Source organism: Cannabis sativa, chromosome X, assembly GCF_029168945.1.
Source record: "Cannabis sativa cultivar Pink pepper isolate KNU-18-1 chromosome X, ASM2916894v1, whole genome shotgun sequence".
Taxonomy (NCBI): domain Eukaryota; kingdom Viridiplantae; phylum Streptophyta; class Magnoliopsida; order Rosales; family Cannabaceae; genus Cannabis; species Cannabis sativa.
Genome location: NC_083610.1, coordinates 34,964,495 through 34,981,689, shown reverse-complemented (window position 1 = coordinate 34,981,689; position 17,195 = coordinate 34,964,495). Strand labels below are relative to the sequence as shown.

Genomic DNA, 17,195 nt, shown 5'->3' with positions numbered 1-17,195 from the left:
CCAACAGACTCCCCTCGCAAGACCAGCTAGCACATAATCTTGGAGAGGGGTTGTGTGCATGGTCCTGTCGCCATATCGCTTGTGGGGGGCGTTCCCCTTCCACAATTTTTTCAAAGATGTGGCTGATTACTTTGGCATTAGTCCAGGGCAGTTCACCCCTATGGGCATGCGGATTCTTACAGCCATCTTTGTTTTATACAAGTTGATAAGATGGAAATGGCCTACGGGCCATGAGATACATTATCTTTTTAATTTGAGGCCGAACCACATCAAGCAGCTGTAACGCCCTAATCTATAGAGACGCCACGTGTGTGATTTTTATAAACTAGTTTAATACTAATAGATTAATTAATTATTAAAAACTGTGATAATATTAAAAACTTGACTAAAATAAAACACTAAAAACGGACATTATAACGTCTTAAAAAGCATGTTCCGCGGATCCCTGTTATAAAAAGTTTTACAAAAGAACTATATACGATGATGCCTCAAAAACATAAAACCGAAATACACAATAAATACAACCCAAAACAACTCCTGGAAACCCGGTCGCAGGCCGACGAGGTCAATATGTACATTGCTGGAGAAGATTGTCACCCCAAGGTTGGTCTAGCTTTTCTTTGTCTTTACCTGCACCACATAGCACCCATGAGTCACAAGGACTCAACAAGAAAAGTAATAATAATAATCATATAGTTTGTTATTCGAATATTGCCATTTATACACAATAAGAATCAAATCATCACACTTTGTTCATGAGATGAAATCTAAATCACTACTGGCATTTGCCACGAATAAACATTAGTATACAGATATTTGGTAATACAAAACCATTATACCAATAATAGAATTCATATTCATTTAATCATATAAATAATATATATGTTACCTCATAAAGCAACCATCTTCATGACATCATGTTGCCTAATCAGGCAAGTTGATGTTTTAATCTGATGATCTTGTATTGTATCGCCTAATCAGGCAAGCTTGTGCCATAGCCTGGCACCCATATGTCGCATAACTGCATCGCCTAATCAGGTGAGCCTATGCCAAAAACCTGCACCCATATATCATATAATTGCATCACCTAATCAGGTGAGCCCGTGGCACAATTTTGCACCAATATATCGCATCGTTTAATTAGACGAGCTCGTACATGCGCCCGTTACTTATCATGTAACTGACGCCCGTACTTACGCCCAGTACGTCGCCACGAAAATCGCATCACCTAATCAGGTGAGCCCGTACCTACACTCGGTACTCATCATATATCACTGACTCCCGTACTTACGCCCAGTACGTCGCTAGGAAAAATTGCATCACCTAATCAGGTGAGCCCATATATCATAGGCATAATATCATCACATTATTAATGCTCAACCAATCAATCTTTTCATTATATAACAATATTAACTATATCTCAATATTAATCAATTCATAACAATACTAATTATATTACATAAAACGTACTATGCAGTACAGTATACTTTTCTTACCTTTACATCTAGATGTGTATGTACTTTCTGACCTGAAAAACATAAAATTTGGCGTCCGATATCCCTTATGTCATGAAAATTAAGGTGACACGGAACCGACCCAACCAGGTAAACAAATCCATAACTGGTGTACCAGTTTCACTTGGCAAATGGGTACCTAGAATTACACAATTAGTTACATGTTCGTGTACAAAGTTTTAAAACTCAATTTTCTTTGTATTTTCATACCCCAAAACCTGCAATAATATTATCTAACTACACAAAATTTCAATTTATATATGTATTGAACCAAAACAGTAGCTAGTGAGCTAAATCCCATAATAAAATCAACTCCACAAGCTTACATATGAATATTAGAAAATATGAATTCCATAACTATCAAAAAAATACCCAACTAAAATAAAATTCTACACTTTATCTATTGTATTTTAACATGAATCATTAATACTATCAATATATATACCTAACTTATTCAAGGCCAAAGTTTCGAACTTAGATTTTCCCATCAATCAAAACTAAACATAACACCAAAGGATGAGATCTTACCTTGAGAACTTTGCTCTAGCTTCTCTTAAGAAATTTCTCTAGATAGAACTCATCTTCAGAGGCCAATATTTATTAATTTAATAATAGTAAAGGAAATAAGCTTGATGGTGGTTATGGGCATACTTGGTCGTATATGAGCAAAGAGAAATGAGAGATATGGACTTCTTTTGTTATGGTAATGGGTAAAATTAAGATGATGGATAATTGATAAGAATCACTAAGATGAGTGGCGTAGCTAGGTGTCATCTCCTAGAGTTAGGAAATTAATATTAAGATAAAAAAAAGTCAATTAATCAAATCTAACTAACTAACAGTATATTTAAAGAATATATGTATATTTAAATCCTTTTTAACTAACGGGTATTAAATTATCACTTAAATAAATAAGCCAATTAAATAATCACCAACTTCTACTAATTAAGAAATTCTCAAAATAATTACTATAAAGGATTGTAAATAAATCTCGACTAATATATAATGACAAATTCTATCATATTCTACTAGGTTAATTAAGCGAAACCCAACTAAAGTGTACCATAGTTTATTCACACAAATAGCTACTCGGGTACTAATAATTTTTACCAAATAAGTCTAAATACCGCACTCTGGTATTTTTCCCACTATGAGTTTTCACTATGTTGCTCGAACGAATTTGTACTCGCTTGTAATTGATAAATATACCACATAATAATAATGTAATGTCCGAGCACCACATAATTAATTTATCTCAATACTATAATAATTTTATAATCAACTTATCTCAATCCCATTGAAATTTCTAACTAAACTCATTGTAATATTTTTGACCTCCGATTGGGTCTCTAAGGTTGCCAAGTCTAAAAATATTGTTATTTCATCAATAACCCACATTCTACCCACATATTCAAAATAAATCTCCGTAATTAATAATTTACGCTTATTTATCCACTTATAGAAAAATTTATAATTTATGCTAAATTAGGTTAGTTCATTACCACCTAATTAATCTACAATATATAATAAATCCTAATTATTCATAATTAAGTTTCTAGGATATTACAGCAGCGATTGGGCTATTATGGATGTTAAATTCCTTCATGGCGTAGATAGGGTATCGAAGGAGGGTGATTTCAAAACTCTCTACTTCTTGGTGAAAAACATTGGGTCTAAACACAAGTTTCCAACAGGTGGACCGATTTGTGAGGCCTTTACTCACCGCAACCATGTACGAGAGGGCTCTTGCATTAGCTCAACTGCCTAGCTCCAAAAAAGATATCATCATCTTGACCTCTCCTCGTGCGTTAGACGATTTTGGATTTAACTTTGTCATTATCCACTCTATCGGAGTAAGAGAAAACTCGCGAGCTTTAGGACCCCGGAGGCCAGCCATGAGTGCCATAGCGAAGGGCACTATTCCTGGGCCTTCAAAGAAAAGGCCAGTTAGGGAGTGCGACTAACTTGGTGATAATTGCTATTCGCCTTTCTTATAACATTGCTTCATTAATTTGCATGCTTTTATACTTTACTAATTGCTTTTTTGTTTGTTTTGTAGATGTTGCCCCTGAATTTGCCCAATGTACGTGGACCAACCAGAGAAGGACACGTGGACACAAAGGTTTTAGAACTCAAATTAATAGCTAAGTCTTTGTAAAGAAAGGCATTATCCTGGATATGCCACCCAGAGAAGGCATATCAGGTTTTCTATGCTCCCGGAGACCAAGGTGGCATCAAAGCATCTACGGGAGATGTCAGGCTTCCTCTGAGCAGTCATCTCGCATTTAATGCCGCATAGGAGGAGGCGTGTTGGAACTGCCACACGCAATAAAGTCTGACGACACAACCCCTGATCTGCACCTACAAGGCTATGACCACTTAAGTCTAATGACGGCTACTCTGTGAAGAATCACATCAGTCAAAAGACAATAAGGACAACCCACGTAAAATCCCTACAGCACCTAGGGATTTGACCATGCATTACCCATGGTATATTCATTGGGAATACATGACTTTACTGGTAGTTACAGAAATACATGTACTATCATTCTGGGGATCACCCCACAAAAACACTATAAATACCCCCTCAAAGCTCATTAATGGGGGTCGAGATTTTTGGGTTGCATAAGTGCAAGAAGAGTAAATACTCACCAAGAACATTCTCTGTATTAAATACACTCATAAATATATAGACTCGTGGACTAAGGCTCATTAACGCCCGAACCACGTAAAAAAATCCCTCTCTCAATTTCGTACAGCTCTTTAAACTCTTATTATTTTATTGGTTGCCGAAAACCTCGGTCAACATTTTGGTGCTTTCATTGAGAGTTGAAGAAAGCTTTTGTAAACACGCAATACGTTACAACAATGGTGGAGACTCGAAGCACTCGTCAACCTCGCCCTCTTGAAGATGCTCAAGACCCGAATGAGGAAGACGTAGCCCCAAGAGCAGCTGAGGGTTCCGAGGAAGAAGAAGGAATTCCTGATGATGATTACGAGGGAAACCTCGATGAGTACGCCTACGATGACGGTAGCTACTCGGAATTGGTGCTCTTAAGACAAAAAGCTGTTGATCATGAAGTTGAGATCGCAGCCCAAAAAGCACAAAACCAAAAGATGCAAGAGGTAATGCTGGCCATGCAAAAAGCCATGGAGGCAGTTGGAATCCACGTGCATCCCAAAGCCATGTCTGCTGGACTTGGAAAGGAACCAGAGGAATCATCGCCAAGTACCCAAAGGCAAAAATCTAGGGAACCAAGCCCTATAAGGTGTCCCGCTGAAGGGAACGAAAAGAAAAACCCTACTTCTACCCCCAGGAAAAATAAAAAAGGTGCAGGATCCGCGAAAGGTCCGCTTAGATTTCTCGAAAGGGAAAGGTCCGCAGAGGGGCAAACTCCAAAAAGGGAGTCTAGGCCCTCAGGATCGAGAGGACCGAAAAAGCGTTTCCGTGCACCAGGAGCTCGGAGGAAGAGGAAGAAGAGGACAATAATGTCCTCCCGTTGATTTGACGAATCAAATCAATGGGAATCAGGGTGACCTTCGGGATCACCTTGACCAAGAGAAATACGGGCCCGCGGTTTCCACGGGAACGTTAAACGAAGGAATCATGGCGGAACTCGCCATACTTCGAAAAGATATCGCCCGAGTCTCTCGGAGACAGAAAGGCGACGACTCCGACTCAGACTGTGAGGACCGGGAGCCGTGTGCCAAGCACATCCTGGAAGCAGAGCTCCCCAAGAATTTTAAGATGCCCGAAATGGCAGCTTATACCGGGAACTCCGATCCAAGCGACCATCTGTCACGGTTCAACCGGGTCATGACGGTCATGAGAGTCAGCAATGACGCTAAATGTCTGTGCTTCTCGCTTACTCTAAGCGGGTCCGCGGAGGAGTGGTTCAAGAAACTGGAGCCAGGATCCGTGGGCTGCTGGAATAAGTTACACACCAACTTCCGGAGACAGTTTGTCGCTGCAAGAAAGGTTAATCTTGAGGTTAGCGCCTTCACTAACATCAAGCAGCTGCCTACGGAGACCTTAAAGAACTATATAAAGAGGTTCCGGGAGGAAGCCTCGAAGACCAAGAAAGTTGATGACGGACAACAGCTTGCCCTTCTCCAGGCAGGCATCCGTACAGGGACTCCATTCTGGAATGAGCTACAACAGGAAGGAGCTGCAAACCTTCAGGATTTCCAGAAGAGAGTCCAAAAATACATCAATCTTGAAGAGGCCCAAATAGTGGCCTATGGAGGATATTATCCCACCGGGATATCAGGGTATGTGCCCGGAGCCCAGCCATCGGGTACTGTCCCGTCAGCAGCCCCGTCGATGAGCGGCATACAATTCTTTGCTACTCCCGGATATAGTCAGGGCCAGGCCTTGGCCCCCGCATCGTCCCATTTTGGAAATTCCTCGGGGATAAATGGACAAAACCCCCTCGCACTCCGCTCCAACTGCTAGCCTGGCCGGTCCTTCCCAGGGCTCAAGGAGTAAGAGGTCCTCCAAAGGCAGCACCCAGACGGAGGAAAAGCGACAAAAGAGGGGGTACACTCCCAAATATACCTAGTACACGGAGTTGACGGACTCCCAAGAACGTGTGTACTTTGCTACTAGGCAAAATACACACTACCGGAGACCACCTCCTCTGTACAAGGATAGTTCCCGGAGGGACCCCAGCAAGAGATGCGAGTACCATAACGACATTGGGCACAACACCAATGAATGCAAAAATCTCAAAGACGAGATCGAAAACTTAATCCGACTGGGACACCTCTACGAGTGGATCAAGAATCGGTTGCCTCATCTCAACCCGGGTCAGGCGACTGGAGCTTTGCCACAGGGAACACCAGGGGGTGCGACAGGAGTATTGGCTCCAGTTGTTCCCCCCGGAGATGCCCAACATATCCCTAGTCTGCCACCTAGACCTAACGGGAGAGTGGCCATGATCTCGGGAGGACCCCATATCGGAGGAACTACCCGCAAAGAGCTGAAGCGGTATGCAGGGGCCGTGAAACATAATGAGGTTTGGGAAGTTACTCAACTCCCAGCTTAAAGGCCCCGGCTGATGGATCAACCCATCACATTCATGGAAGAAGACGCTAAGACGGTGCGTTTTCCCCACCATGACCCGTTGGTGATAGAGACCCCCATCGCCAATAAAGCGGTGGCCAGAGTCCTGATCGACAACGAGAGTTCCGTGAATTTACTTTTCAAAGAGGCCTTTACTGCAATAGGCCTGACGGACCGAGACCTCTCGCCAAGTGGTTCCCAACTCACAGAGTTTAATGGAACAACACTTATCCCAATGGGGAAGGTGAGACTTCCAGTCACCTTGTGCCTGGACACCCCCCAGAGCACGTTCAAGTACTGTACTTTCGTGGTGGTGGACTGCCCGACAGCGTACAATGCAATCCTCGGCCGACCGGCCTTGGTAGACTTCGACGCAGTCACGTCAATACGACACTTGTGCTTGAAGTTCCCAACCCAGGAAGCTGGAATAGGGACGGTGAGAGGAAATCAAGGGGAGGCGAGGCAATGCTACAACGTTGCCACCCACCTACCGGTGTTGATGGTCCGGGAAACTATTGAGCCAGAAATGACTGAAGAAGATGAGTAGGATCACCGCGTGGGGTCCGAAAAAATCGTAGAACCAATGGAGGACGTCGAGGAGGTATCAGTGTGTGACCTTGACTCCACCAAGGTACTCCGGCTAGGAAAAAGCCTAGACCCAGAGGAAAAGGAAAAAAATAATAAAGACACTGAAGGGCGACATTGACGTTTTTGCATGGTGCCAAGAGAACATGACTGGCATAAGTCCCCACGTCATCACCCATGTCCTCAACGTCAACCCGGACATGCCGCCGGTCCAACAAAAGTGACGACCCCTCGATTCAGTGAAGGTCGAGGCCTTAGAGAAAGAGGTGGATAAGCTTTTAGCAAACTGCATCATCCGCGACGTTTACTACCCAGAATGGCTAGCCAATCCGGTCTTGGTGTCGAAGCCTAACGGAACTTGGAGAGTTTGTATAGACTTCACTGATCTAAACAAGGCTTGTCCAAAGGACTGTTTCCCTCTGCCCAGGATCGACCAGATGGTAGACGCCACTTCCGGATTCAAGCTACTGTCCTTCATGGACGCGTACGCCGGTTACAACCAAATAAAGATGCGCAGGGCAAATCAAGAGTGCACTAGCTTCAGGACCGATAAGGGGGTATACTGTTACCTAGTCATGCCTTTCGGGTTGAAGAACGCTGGTGCAACCTATCAAAGAATGGTCAACCGAATGTTCAAAGGCCTCCTAGGACGAAACATGGAGGTGTACGTAGATGACATGTTAGTCAAGTCTAAAGCGTGCAATAGCCATGCGGACGACTTAGAAGAATGTTTCGAGGTAGTCCAGAGATACGGAATGAAGCTCAACCCAAAGAAGTGCACCTTTGGGGTTAAATCAGGAAAGTTCCTAGGCTTCATCGTCAGCCAGAGAGGGATTGAGGCAAACCCAGAGAAAATTCAAGCTCTCCTGAGCATGTCATCCCCCAAGAAGCACAAAGACGTGCAGAGCCTAACCGGAAAGGTTGCTACCTTGAGCCATTTTATCTCACGGTCTACAGACAAGTGCATTCCCTTCTTCAACATTTTGAAGAAGTGCCAAAAGTTTGAATGGTCTGACGAGTGCGAGGAGGCATTCAAAAAATTGAAAGAGCACATGGCCAAGCCTCCAATCTTGTCAAAACCCGTTCTCGGAGAGGAGCTGTTTCTGTACTTGGCCGTCTCCGAGCACGCGGTCAGCGCGACCTTAGCCCGGGAAGAAGAGAAAACTCAACATCCCGTGTACTACGTCAGTAAGCGCATAATAGGGGCGAAGACGCGGTACCCCGTCATCGAAAAAGTAGTTTTCTGCCTCCTAATGGCCTCAAGAAAATTGAGGCCTTATTTCCAAGCGCACCCGATCAAGGTATTGACCAATCACCCACTCCAGCAAGTCTTGCAAAAACCAGAGGCGTCTGGAAGGCTCCTCAAATGGGCAATGGAGTTAAGTCAATTCAACTTGCACTACATACCCCGTATCTCCATAAACGGACAAGCGTTGGCGGACCTCATCACCGAAAGTAATGAAGCCGAGGCAACCGCGAACGCGCCGGTACCATCGTTCCCCACATGGAAAGTATTTGTGGACGGAGCCTCCAACGAAAAATGGATCCGGAGCGGGGGTTGCAATGATATCCCCAAGCGGACTTCAAATCCAGGCAGCCTTACGGTTCGACTTTTCAGCTTCAAACAACGAAGCCGAGTATGAAGCCCTGATAGCAGGGCTGAGATTAGCAAAGGCTGTGGGGGCCAAAAGAGTAGAAGTCTACAGCGACTCCCAACTGGTCGTGAACCAAATATCGGGAGAGTACCAAACGCGCAGCGAAAGAATGGCCGCATATGTAACGATAGTCCGGGAACTGCTCCACGAGTTCACGGACTATAAAGTAGAAAGAATCCCCAGGGAAAAGAACGCTCACGCGGACTGCCTGGCTAAGTTAGCTTCGGAGAGTGAAATTGAAGGACTGGGGGTAGTACCCGTGGAACGCTTGGCAGAGCCAAGCATCAAAATAAAAGAGGCCATAGCAACGGTTGGGCAAGAACCCAACTGGATGGTCCCCATCATAGAATACATAACAAAAGGTGAGTTGCTCCAGAAGGATTCAGTATCAGGCTCATCGTTATGTAATGATGGATAAAATTCTCTACCGAAGAGGACTCAGCTTGCCTTATTTAAGGTGTGTATCGGACCCTGAAGCTAGGCAAATTATGCTAGAGGTCCATGAAGGGTTCTGTGGAGATCATACAGGAGGACCAAGTCTCTCAAAGAAAATATTGAGACAAGGATACTTCTGGCCAACAATGAAAAAAGATTGCATAGACTACGTCCAAAAATGTGATTCGTGCCAAAGGTTCGCGAACATACCGAGAGCTCCTCCCAATGAGATTACCCTGATGACTAGCCCCTGGCCCTTCGCGGTCTGGGGGATAGATCTTATTGGGTCCCTGCCAACAGGAAAGGGAGGAGTAAAGTATGCAATAGTAGCAGTAGACTACTTCACCAAATGGACGGAGGCTGAGCCCATGAAGACTATAACTGCTAAAAAAGCACTAGACTTTGTTATTAAAAACATAGTGTGTTGATATGGCCTGCCTCACAAAATAGTCTCTGACAATGGAAAGCAATTTGATTGCGAAGAGTTCACTAACTTCTGCAACCACCACGGAGTCGTAAAAAGCTTCTCCGCGGTGGCAAGGCCGCAAACAAATGGACAAGCAGAAGCAGTCAACAAGATCCTAAAGGTCACGTACCCTAAAGAAAAAGCTGCTGGCCTGCAAAAACAATTGGCCCGAAGAGTTGCCAAGAGTGTTATGGGCCTACTAGACGACCCCCAGAACCACGACCGGCCACTCGCCTTTCTCAATGGCATACGGTTGTGAAGCAATGGTCCCGGTAGAAACGTTATTCCCGTCCCACAAGAGAACGACTTACGATCCAGCTACAAACTAAGCTTTATTACAGGAAGCGTTGGATCAAGTTGAAGAACTCCGGGACGAGTCACAAATACGAATGACAGCTTATCAAAAGAAGGTGACCAAATATTTTAACTCCAAAGTTAAAAACAGAAAATTCACTATTGGGGATATGGTCTTAAGAAGAGTCTTCCCAGCCACCCAAGAACCCGGAGTGGGGGTACTTGGGCCAAATTGGGAAGGGCCATATGAAATTGAGGGCGAAATCGGCTCCGAAACTTATAAGCTAAAAAGGATGGATGGAACCATCGTGCTAAGGGCCTAAAACGCCGATCACCTCCAAAAATATTACCAATAGTCCAAATATGTAGCTTAGGCTTTGTTTAAAGGATTTGTACCGTCTAAGTGTATGCAACCTCTGTACTTTAAATAAAACCGAGTGCCTTAAAAACTAAGTTTTCATGCCACTCAGGGGGGTACTAAAGCATACCACACGGATAGATGAAAAACAAGCCGAAAGTAAAATATCCTGACCCAAAGGGCAGGTCCAAAAAGAAAAAACTATGTATCAAAAAAGATCATATGTATAAATATTCTGACCCAAAGGGTAGGTCCGAAAGAAAGAATATGCATCGATAAAAAAAAAAAGATCATGTATATAAACATCCTGACCCAAAGGGCAGGTCCAAAAAAATATATACATACAAAGAGCACGGGGACAGGCCTTAATCATTATCTCCCCTTAGAAAATAAGGCAGCTATTAAGATAAAGATTGTCTTAAATAAAAGAAAAATAGCTGTAAATAAAAAAAAAAGATAAGAAAAAGCTTGGTGAAGTGAGCTGGATTCGAACGGCCTAATCAATGCGAGGAGGAAGGCGAGGACTAATGCGCGCCTCAAGCATGGCGTCAAGCTTCTTCTTATTCTCTCGAAATTTGGCAATCATCTCCGCAGGTTTTGGGTAGAAGTCAAGCTTGATACTCTGGCCATTTGTCAACCAGGCCATGTAGACGCCGTCATCAAAGCACTTAATGCAACGGCTGCAGGAAACAGGGGAGAGGAGCTCGTCTCTCTTAGCCTTCTTTAAGGCTTGGTCTTTAAAGTCCTTGAGCTCCTTCATCTCCACGGCTAAGTTAGCCCTGGACTCCAAGTCTGCCTGGTGCAATTCCTCTAAGGACCTCACCTTGGCAGCCATCTCGTCTAAGGCCTCCCTGGCCTCCCGAAGCTCGCGCTTCGCCTTGGCAGTAGCCTCGCCCTCCGCCCTCAGCGCCTCCCGGTGCCTCGCCTCCAGCCTATCCCTCTGAAGGACCTCCTCTCGAAGCATCGCCTCCGCCTGGGCTTCCCTTTGTTTAGCCTCCTCCTCGAACTTTGCCTTAGAGAGAGCCTTCTTTCGCTCAGCCTCCTCCTGGAACATCCGCCTTTCAGCAGACAAGTCCTACAGGATCTTCACCACCTCGTCTATGATTAATTAGTGTTTTGGAAAGGCTGGTGGCCTCTGCAGTAATCTGGAAAAGGAAGTAAGAGTGAGTGAAGGCCTTAAGTAAAATAATGAGGAAAGAAATAAATCACAAAGTACTTACCGCAGCCAAGGCATGGCTGATGTCCTGAACCTGGTAGACGGAGTTCAAGGATGCACAAGAAGCGTACCGTTTAGGCGCGCACCGAGTCAGATGGGAGACGTACTCACTGGTCATCTCGGAGGAAAAAGGGGCTAAGGTGGGCCCGAGGAAACGGTTGAACCAGTCCGTCAGGGGGTCCATGTTCAGATCCCACGGATTCCGGAAGTTCTCCTCGTTAAGAGAGTTTTGCACCTCCTCTCGCAAAACCCTCCTCAAGGCCTCCACCTCAGCGTGCCCCCGGGTGTACTTGTCAAGGGCATAATTATACTTGGCTCTCCGAAGCTCTTGCCTCTCCTCATCTCCAGGGACCGGAGTCAGCACAATGCCATGAGGCACTGTATACTCCTCTGCCTCGGGGGGGATCCCGGAGTCATGGCTCGGGGCCGGAGTGTCCACCCTCCGCGGGCGTTTAGAAGACTCCTCAGCTACCATCTTGCCTTTGCGCTTGCGCACAAGAGCAACCTCTTGCTCTTCTTCACTTTCTTCAACTTCCTCAGGAAGAGCCCCTTGCTCTTCTTTACCTTCTTCAGCTTCCTCAAGAAGTACCTCCTCCTCGTCCACTAAGTCAATAGTGTTCGGAGGGGCGCTTGAAGAAGCTTTCCCGGGGGTGACCATCTGGGAAGAAGTAGGAGGAGGGGAAGCATCAGGACTGTGGGCTCCAGCAAGGGTGGCCAAGATCGCCTCCATGGGGTCAGTTGCTACAACAAGATAAAAGAGTAAAGTGTTAGAATGTCTGTGAAAACAGTGAACACTTAAAAAGCAATCAAGCTAGCCCTACCCCGACTCTCTAATTCGGCCCTAGCAAAGTCCCGAATCGTAACACTGGCTGCATCATCCCTGAGATAGCTGTTTGAGGGATGGAACCAGCTAGAAGACAGATAGGTCGAAGGATCCAAGGGAACGGGCACCGGAGGTCCAGAACCCATCCGAGACCGGCCTAAGTAAACACCTAAGTTAGAGAAGTAATACTCCTTTGCATGATCCCCCCACCGAGTAGAGGGCATCCTAAACCTAAGGAGACGTTCGTTGAACCCTATGGGCCTAAGGCTAGCATATTCACGAACAGGAGGGACGTAATATATCGTTAAAAGGGACTTACCAGAACCAGAAGTGCTGGCATCGGGAGCCTCAGTATTCGGCACCTGGACCGTAGGCCTTGGTCTGGGGGCCCTCCTCTCCACCGGGCTCCCAATACAAAGGGGCTTCCCGGCAGCCGCCTGGGCCTTAGCGTAAGCCTACTCCTGGGCCTTTTGGAAGAGGTACTTTTGGTACTTATCTTCCGCCGTAGCGATGATGTCCTCCCGGAGTACCTTCTCCGCAGCCGGAACCCTTACATTCGGGTAGATGACCTTGGAAAGGTTGGAGTCATCCACCGACTGATGCCCCAGGATCAGCTTGGCCTTCCGACAATTCTCCGTCGTGACCAACCCCCCAACGTCAAGGGCCTTCTTGTCATATGTGGCGAAGGTCTTGGCCCGTTGAAGGAAGAGCTGAGTAGGTTCAGTCCACGCGTAAGGAGGGATCCTGACCCACTCCGTGAGAAGCTTCGGATGTTCCACAGCCTGGAACCTGGAGGAGAAGAAGAAGCGGTGGCGATACTCCTTGACGTGTTTTTGCGGGTTGAAGGGGACCGGGCCCTCATTCAAAGGGTGGGCCCAGAAACCGTGAAATCCGTCCTTAAGTTTGTTGGATATTATTTTACCAGGATCTTAGATCTACTCACAAGTATGTTTATTAACATCCTAAATATGAACTTTCTAAAACGATAAATTAAACACATATAAAGTTTAAGAAACCTTACATTGGGTGCAGCGGAATTATAATGACTCCTTCCGTTCAGATCTCTAACCCTTGATTCCTTTCTGTAGCAGAGTATTATCAAGATCTGAACCTGGATCTTCTTCTCTGAATCCTTGATGCTGAATCTCCTTTGCTGTTGATCTTTCTTCACAATCTTCCTCACTATGATTGAGGTATTGCTTGATGTGTGTGGGCACTACTCTAATCACTAAGAGAGGTTCGAAATATTGAGGAAGAAAAGAGAGAGAGAGTGGCGGCTAGAGAAGAGAGTGGAGGCTCAGGTTTTTCTGATTCAGAAAGTGTAATTTTCCTGAAGCCTTCACTATCTATTTATAGCATTCCTCTAGGGTTTGATTTGAATTATATGGCATTAAAATAATGAAAAAATCATTTAAAAAAGATAACATAAGTGGCCGGCCCTAGGCTAGGTGGACTGGGCCTTAATTTTTGCAATTTTGCAATTTTACCACTTTTGTATCTGATTTTCTCAAAAATGCCAATTTCTTAATTCAATCATTTAAATGCCAATTCTAACTATTTAATAACTATAAATAATTATTAAATAATATTGTCATTTATCATATTTATTAATTGCACCATACAAAGTATCATAATTAACAAATATGCCCCTGTTAACTCTTTCTTTACAATTTTGCCCTTACTTAGTGAAAATTTCACAAATAGACATAGTCTAATTTGTGAATTATAATTGATTAATCAAAACCAATTACATGAGTCTTACAAACAATATTATCTCAACTAGTGGGGGGACCATGGGTCTATATAACTGAGCTTCCAATAAGTAGATCAAGAATTTAGCATTAAAATTCACTAACTTATTAATTCTTCGTTGAATCCACGCATAGAACTTAGAATTGCACTCTCAGTATATAGAATGCTCTATATGTTCCACCATATAGACACATCATTAGTTATCCATTGTTATAATCCTAATTTGATCAATGATCCTCTATATGAATGATCTACATAGTAAAGGGATTAAATTACCGTAACACCCTACCATGTATTTTATCCTTAAAACACTTGACCCCGTATAAATGATATTTCAGCTTATGTGAAATGAGATCTCCACCATTTATTTTCGTTTGGCCAAGCTCGAAGGAAATCATCCTTTGCTTACTATTTGCCAGATAGAAGCTATAGATTCCATGTTTATGCTAGCGCTCCCACTCAATTGCACTACCGTGTTCCCAAAATGTACGTATCACCCTGACCTAAAAGTAGGCTTAACTAACAAATCAAAGAACACGAATAGCCTTTCAAGATTGAGCCTAATCATAACAGGATTAAGGTCATTTGATCTAGGATCAACTTGGCGATATTGACTTGAATAGATTTTACGGTAACTTTAATTAAATCTAATTCAAAGTTCAATATCGGTCCCTTCCGATGCATACTCCATGCATCCAACCTGAGCTTTACTTTAACCAATGTTGGAAAGAACATAGTATTTCTCCAAATACAAGTAAACTCTTGTTGTAGATTATCATATCAGTAAAACCCTGTGTCTGATAAATCTAGGAAACTTTATTCACATAGTCATGTTTACTTTCCAATGTGATGACAACACAATAAACATGATCAAGTATGTGAAAAGGGTTTAAGATGAATTTATAAATCAATTAGACAAGCAATTGATAAAGTGAGCCAAAACATACACAAATGAATGAAAAAATACTTCTGTTTCTTTATTGATGTTGAATAAAATAGATTACATTGAAATGGAGTTTTATTTAGGGCATAAAACCTAACAAACTCCCACTTGCACTAATATAAAACTAATTAGTACATATCAATTAATCCTAAATTCTGACGGTGCTTTTCAAAGGCTGTCACGGCCAAGACTTTGGTAAATGGATCAGCTAGGTTGTCCTCTGTGTCAACTTTCTCAACTAGTACGTCCCCTCTTGCCACGTATTCTCTGATAATGTGATACTTCCTTTCAATGTGTTTGCTTCTCTTGTGGCTTCGAGGTTCTTTGCTGTTTGCTATTGCTCCATTGTTATCACAGAGTAGTACCAGAGGCTTTTCCATTCCAGGAACAACTCCTATGCTGGTGAAGAACTTTCTTAGCCAGACAAGTTCTTTTGCGGCTTATTTCTTCGCTATGTATTCGGCTTCCATAGTTGAGTCCGATATTGCGGTTTGTTTAGCACTTCTCCAAACCACTCGCTCCACCCCCAAGAGTAAACACCATCCAGGATGTTGATTTCTGTCTTCAAGACTTGCTGGAAATGCGAATCGGTGTAGCCTATGGGATTTAAAGCACCACCCTTGTAGACTAACACAAGATTCCTTGTACTCTTTAAGTATTTCAGAATATACTTAATCGCATTCCAATGTTCTTGTCCCGGATTAGATCGATACTGCTCACGATTCCAACTGCATAACAGATGTCAGGTCTAGTGCATAACATTGCATACATTAGACTTCCAACTGCAGAGGCATAGGGAATTTTCGCCATGTCCTCTATCTCTTGAGGATCGATCGGTGGCTTGTTCCTTAGATAGACGAATACCATATCTAGAAGGCATGTTTGCCCCATTGGTGTTGCTCATGGAGAATCTCTCTAAGACTTTGTCTATGTAGGTCGTTTGAGAGAGAGCAAGAGATCTGTTCTTCCGGTTTCTTATAATCTGAATACCAAGAACATAGGCTGCTTCACCCAAATCTTTCATATCGAATTAAGTGTTGAGTCATTCCTTAATGTGAGTCATTTTCTTGACATTGTTTCCAATGATCAAAATGTCATCAACATAAAGGACCAGGAATACTACTATTTGGTCTTCCTTGAGTTGGTAAACACAAGGTTCATCTTCATTCTGAAGAAAGCCGTAGGTTTTGATGATTTCATCAAACCTCTTGTTCCATGAGCGAGAAGCTTGCTTAAGTCCATAGATAGACTGTTTAACTTGCAAACTTTCTTTTCTTGCCCGTGGAAGAACATAACCTTCGGTTGCTCCATATAGATGGTTTCTTCAAGTACCCCATTAAGGAAGGCGATCTTGACATCCATTTGCCAGATTTCATAATCGAAAGCAGCAGCTATGGAGAGAAGAATTCGGATGGATTTGAGCATGGCAACAGGACTAAAAGTTTCCTCATAGTCCACGCCTTCTCTTTGGGTATAACCCTTGGCTACAAGTCTAGCTTTGAAAGTTTCGACTTCGCCTCCAGCTCCTCTTTTCTTCTTGTAAACCCACTTGCATCCTATCGGATGATAGTCGTCAGGTGCGTCCACATATTCCCAGACTTTGTTCTTTTTCATGGAATCCATTTACGAATCCATTCCGCCGACCATCGTTTCCGTTGCGGACTAGCCATTGCCTGTTTATAGGTTAATGGATCGTCATCAATACCGTCACCTACGACCATATTGATTTCACCATCCAAGCCATAACGAGCAGGTTTTGTTGAAACTCTCCCACTACGACGAGGTATGGTTGTCTTACGAACGTAAACTTTAGTAGTAGATTTCTCAGTTTGTTCAACTGAGGGAGTGGGATCGTCTTCTTCACGAGTGGAAGAGGACGGAACATTGGAAGGACTTATATCTGATAGCAATTCCTCTAGAACAACTTTACTTTTCGGTTTGTAGTCTTTAATATAGTTCTCTTCAAGGAAAGTAGCATTTGTAGAAACAAACACTTTATTATCCTTGTGACTATAAAATAGTCCACCCCTAGTCTCTTTAGAATTTCCAACAAACATGCATACTTTGGTACGTGATTCAAGTTTGCCTT

The 17,195-nt window shown here is 43.6% G+C and overlaps 1 long non-coding RNA gene across 2 annotated transcripts; it reads right to left on the bottom strand.

Annotated features, from left to right (window-relative positions):
• Positions 1–368: 368 nt before the first annotated feature.
• LOC115702583 (uncharacterized) lies at positions 369–2,300 on the bottom strand. Of its 2 annotated transcripts, none has more exons than XR_004008928.2 (4): positions 2,043–2,300; positions 1,497–1,653; positions 890–1,304; positions 369–630 (listed from the first exon to the last, which is right to left on the bottom strand). It is a non-coding gene; the product is annotated as an uncharacterized LOC115702583 (long non-coding RNA). The 2 variants fall into 2 exon arrangements; XR_009685075.1 differs by having other exon boundaries at positions 890–1,323; positions 2,043–2,297.
• Between the last annotated feature and the right edge of the window lie 14,895 nt (positions 2,301–17,195).